Raw genomic sequence first — 6,000 nt, forward strand, 5'->3', positions numbered from 1 at the left:
TAAGGGCTCAGTAATAAAAAATAGCATCACATCCCAAGCATGCAGATGGGCGGAAAGAATGGGAATAGTAGGGGTTGCGTCAAAGAAGGTCGTGGGCAAAAACTAAAAAAGAGAACAAGGAGAAAGACGAGTAGGGTGGCGAGCTATCCTATAAAATGAGTTAAAGTGGTTTTGAAACTGCGCTTTTAACGGTGATAGAGGAATAAAAGTGGTCCATAAGCGAGTTTGTGAGCGTATTTATTTACTTTTTTGTCCCAGCGGAAGATATATCTCTTGGCCCCCTTTGGAACAGCGCACGACCGCCTCTTGGCTTTCCACGCAGCACTTATATTTAAAGCTTTGGGAGTGTTCCGAACGTGGGTTTCGCGGGATTTTTTTTCGTGGAGCTGCTATGTGTGCTTTTTCTCCCGGAGGGCTTTTCGGGAACGAGGGCAAAAAGTTCAAAAGGGAAGGAAAATAATTTGGCGTCAGCTAGGAACAATATTTCACTTTTAAGTGTCTGGTTTATATCCGCTGTAAATTTTGCGGCGATGTTTTCACTGCGCCGTGGAACCCGTTTCTATTCTTGTTTTGTGAACAGATTTTGTTTTCTGATGCGCGTGTTTCGCGTGGCTTTGATGGCGATGAAAACATTCGCTTCGGTGAATAGGAATCCGATGATAGACGACCCATCATCCATGGTTTCGTGGCGATTAGTTAATTTAATCGCCTTATGTTAGTCATATCACGCTATTATTATCCATCGCTCCGTGCACTCTGTTGCTGATTTTCCTGTGTTCCTTTTGGTTTGTTGGATCTGGCCAAAATTCTTAGCATATTTTTCCACAGCTTTCTTTCATCCAAGCATATTCCGGAAGATAAAATATTTTATGGAAGATATTTTTAGACACTTCAATGTACATAATATATAACTACGTTTAATATATTGTTGATGATTCCTTTGGATTGTGCTTTTCCGTAAACTAAGCATTATAATGGTATTTGTATTCAGAGGATGCATGTGGCTGGAATTAATATCTAACCCTTACTAAATGCTTTTGATTCACTTGTCAAAAGTGAAACAAAGAATTTTGTCCCTCTAAATTTAGAAGAGCCCTACCTCTATACGTTAGAAAATTCGGATAGATAATTGCAAAATGGGGACGAAGGCGAAGGATAAATTTTCTGGCTGAGATTTATTCATATGTTTTCCAAATTCAAATTTTATTCAAATGAAACACGACCATATATTCATGATGGATCCAAATTTCCAAGTGCTCATGCGATAATAAATATGCTTGCTATTCAGCGGCACGAAATTATCGCGACGAATGTTATTAGATGCGCTTGAAAGGTGTCCACTAGAAACTGTGATATCATTTTATTACACAACCAATGGTGCATAGTAAAAGTGAGCGTGTTCCCACGGCACACGGCAAACGCGTCAACGGATCAAGACCCATCGCGCTGACTTACAAGGTGCCATTTTTCACTCCTAATTGTCATCATATGGCTATACCGTTTAACTTTAGGGTTCCATAAGTGGGACGTTTACGGTTGCGAATAATATCATCAGCATAAAAAAGCGCATTTAGAGCTGGCCCTAAAAACGTTTAGTGGCAATAACCCGACTATACTACACTCGTTCAAACTCGCGGCTCGAGACACTCTCGCCACCACGATCCCCTTCCGAATCTTTCCTCCCCCCCATCCCACGTCCCCTACTCTCCCCATCCCACCCTCCCTATCCTTTAGCAACTCTCCCCACACCACCCTTGCCCCGCCGAAATGTCCTCACGTGATGGCTCCACGTGCTCGGGCCGACTTCCTCCCTCCCACACGGCCCATTCACGACCTCACGAACGACCGAAAAACGCATAAACAGGACCACCGCAAGCTTCGAAAGCGGCTCAAGCACCCAAGTCAGCCCACTCTCCAGTCTTCCCATCTAACCCCCCCCCCCCCCCAATCCCTATGCCTACTCATAACCCCTGGAGCTCTCTCGCGTCAAGCACGGCCTACAGTATTGGGGGGACGTGATTTCTATTCGAGGGGGATGGGATTTGTCGGGATGGGAATTTGTATAGGTGAGAAGTAGTCGCTGAGGTCTGTACGCACACATTGAGGATAGACCCATCTGATAGCTGGCAATGTTAGTTATAGCATAGACTTTTTGAAGAATATTTGGAATTCTCGGGTATTCATTAGGATTCAGATATCCACTTACTATGTCACATCTAACGTTGTAATTTTTGTGATGACTTGCGTAATAAACAGTTCTGTTTCACAGCTAGCATAGAGTAAGAAAGTGATTGCGTGGTCTTTCGTTTATATCGACTCACAGTTTTAAGTTGAGCTATATTCGCTGTCTTATTTGCCAGTCCACTAATGGCCACTCGCATAGTTTACATCCATCAATTATATCTCTGTTACTTTTTAATTCATTATCGTCTCTCCACTCTTATAAAGTATGTAAGTTATCTAATATTCGGGACATAAAAATCGAGTGATTTTTAATGCCTTTCGGATTTGGATCGCTAGTTGCGGATTGGAGACAAAAATGAAGGACGGACACGTCTGATAGTAGTCAACGCATTGAGTTATTGAAAAGAAGTTTTGAGGGATTCTTCCAATTCTCATACATCTTACATCGAGCACGTGCTATGTGAAATTTAATATTATATTCTTTATAATGAATTTCGTCAAAAAAATATTTTTGTGTCTGCTAATATATTACTGGCAAGCAATAAGAAACCGATGTGGGATTTTCATATGGAAAATGTAGGGTTGACATGATGATGACGATTATTTCTATTGTAGGAAGTTATAAAGTGGTAGCACATACGTCTCAACCTACCGGCGAAACCATATGCCTACTGAATTTGTTGATTGATAAGAAGTGCGATAAGTGAAATTCTCACTAAAAAAACAACATCTCATGGAAAGCTTTAAGTTTTTTTAAATCTGCTTACTATTCACTCAACCAAATCGAATCCTTGGTTCTATTAATGTATCAGTATTATTTATTCTCTAAATATTTTGCTGTGAACCGCAGCCTTACAGTAGCCTTTTTAGTATTCGAAGTTCCGGGTTACTCGAAATTTTCCCTGCGTTAAAGTTCCTTGTCCCGACCATCGGCTTAGCATTTTGCCCTAGACATGTAAAGCACCGAGTCTTCATGACCTTTGAGGAAATGATCAGGAAATCACTGGTAGATGAGTCATCTCTTCTGATTTCTCATTCCATGTTACGCCTCAGGGAGGGAAGCCGCAATGGACTCGGGTTCGTCGCGGTTGGAAGGCGAGGCCTTCAAAAAGAAGATTGATGCAGTTTGACTTTTCAGGAGCCTCCACGCGGTCGTAAAAATTACCGGAAAGTATAGCGATGAAGCGGTAGAATGCCAATCGGTGAGTGCGTGTGTGTGTGAGATGGGGCGCGAGGGAGGTAGCGAGACAGAGGGTGAAGAGATTCGATGAGGTTTGAGGGTGGGGGAACGGAGGGAATGGTTTGGGGATATAAAGGTCGAGGTGGAATGAGGGTGTCTGCGTGTGTGGGCGAATTCGTGTTTGTTTGTGTGGCGACAGAAGGCTTGTTTTTTCGTTCCTTCTCATTTTTATTATTCTTCCTCCTCCGAGGAGGTTGGTGGTTTAAATGTGAGAGTAGACGGGCGGCTTGCCCTTACCGTGCCATTTCTACCGAGCGTCAAAAACTCCCAATGCCCCAAGGGTCCAAGCCTGCGTCTTTCTCCCTCCCATTACCATCCTCCTCTCTCTATCTCTCACATTTCCCATCCCCAAGTCCCGCAGAGTGAGCCTCGAAACCCCACCCCACCGTCTTCCTTGCGAGCGAGCAGGAGGAAATGAGTCTGCGCGGTAGCTCAGGGTTCCACGTCGTAAATTACGTCTCGCGACTTTATTTTTTTATTATTTTCATTTCGAACTCTTTCACCCGCTGTTTCTTTCGGCGGGCGCCAACCGGGGTGTGTGCCTTCCCCTTATTTTGTTTTATGCGCGTCCGCGTTTGCATTTCCGCGGCCGTTTCCCTCGAGCCAAGAGAGAGAGAGTCACCCGTGGCCGTTAAGAAGCGGGAGACAAGTGTGACTGGGCAAGAGTTGGCGGATTCCGCGCCCGAGATATTTCACGTCCCTCCCAGACCGCAGCGATTACTTTGGCTGATGGACGAGCACTCTACGCCGCAAATACGTTGAAAGGCGTTTCTATGGACTCCAGCAGATGCGCGCTAGAATTAGCGCTCTCAGCTGCGATGACCGCAGTGTCGCCTAATTCCGCACAAGAAGCTTCCAAACGGACGCAAAAATATCCACAATCTTATGTCACCAAAGTTGTTTCCATGGTATGGTATTTGTTGGAGATGACCGACTGTTGAGGATATCAGCGCCATGAGGGAAGGTTTGGGAAAGAAGGGTGGGGGGAAATCTGTCGTCGGCAATAGTTTGTTTCTAGCCACGGCTTTACAATAGGACGGGTTGAGTCATCCATTAGTGTCGTTTTCAAAACAAAACAAACTGCCCATTTTCTATTCTGTTCATCTGCAATTTCGTACTTTTAAGCGTACTTACTCATACTATTCTATTGTTAAAATAAATTTCGTAATTGCTTACTAGATGTTTTCAAATGGATTTTTTTTTAACCCAAAAGGACGGCTTTGAGTCACTTTGACCCATAATTGGTCATCTGCTATAACCTCTCATTGAGGTCAGGTTTTCACTCTATCTCCTTCTCCTGCACCCCCGGATTAGTTGTTTAATAATCAAAAAGCAGTTAAGAATACGCGTAAAATGATATTAGAAATGTTCCATTTCTAAGGTTCAACAAAAATTGCAATGGTCACAGAAATACGATTGATAGCAAATTTCCTTTTCCTTTATCATATGCTCTAATTCACTTTTCATCATGAAAATATGCCAAACAATTAGACATATTGATGACAGAAATGAGCAATTGAGAAACCTTGATGGGTCAAAATGACCAAAGCCCATCCTTCTAGGTTGTTTATAACTCCCATCCTCCTGGTATCTACTTGCCCTAAGGATTTATGGACGCTGTGCTGAACTTGAGGTGACCTCTTCACTACTCAAGGAGAGTTCGGGCTGTCTCACAAAATTCTCGGCCAGAGCCGTGATTTGAACGTCTAGCCACTAGGTGGGAAGCTAAATCGCTCTAGTCTCCAGAGCAGCCTTACGAAAAAGGAATGAAACAATGTTTTCTCGAGACATGAAATATTCTCTTTCTAACTTACCGCACTCTTATTACAATGTGCATGCAGTGTCATGTCCATTCTGTAAAGTATATTTATAAGTATAATTATAAGATAATTGATACCATTCAGAAGGGAGGATTGTGGTTTGTCCACCATTTGCCATTCGCGCAAGCATCTCTTCTGTTTGAATCACTCTGAACGACCTCGATACAGAGCCCAGTGGCTATTTGTGGCTGCCTAGTCACTCGAGCGACAAGCAAGGGTGAGAGACGGAGGAAGAGAGCGCCGTTCTATCTTAATCCATATCAGGAAGCAGCATCAAAGTGGTCATATTCTTGGTCATTGCACTAACGCCGTCACGGGGGCATTCCCGGCGGCGTAAAGCTCTCGGCTCTGAGAAGACAGGCATAAGAAGACATAAGGCGCCCATGCGATGGGGAAGCCCAACCGATGGGAGTGTTTAGCGGGCGGGCGGTCGAGTTGTTGGTCTGATGGCTGACGGTCGGGTGGCAATGGATGGATAAGTGAGGCGGTTTTGGAAGGGGGAGTGCAGGGCGTGGTGGGTGGGAGTCGAGAGTGGAGGAGAGAATGACCATGTAAAGCGGTTGGGAAGGGGAGACATCACGGAATCGACTGCGAATAGCCATCTTACGAGCAAGGCTTAAGGCCTTTGATGAGGGAGAAGGCGAGAGTGAATGGAAGGGTAGAGTGAGTGGGGGTTGAAGGGTGCAGGACTGCGAATGTGGGGTGAGAGATGGTTGATCGGAAGAAAGGGAGTTCAAGGGAGCGGCATCACGCATT

The sequence above is a fragment of the Ischnura elegans genome, chromosome 1 (genome assembly GCF_921293095.1).
Source record: "Ischnura elegans chromosome 1, ioIscEleg1.1, whole genome shotgun sequence".
Taxonomy (NCBI): Eukaryota; Metazoa; Arthropoda; class Insecta; order Odonata; family Coenagrionidae; genus Ischnura; species Ischnura elegans.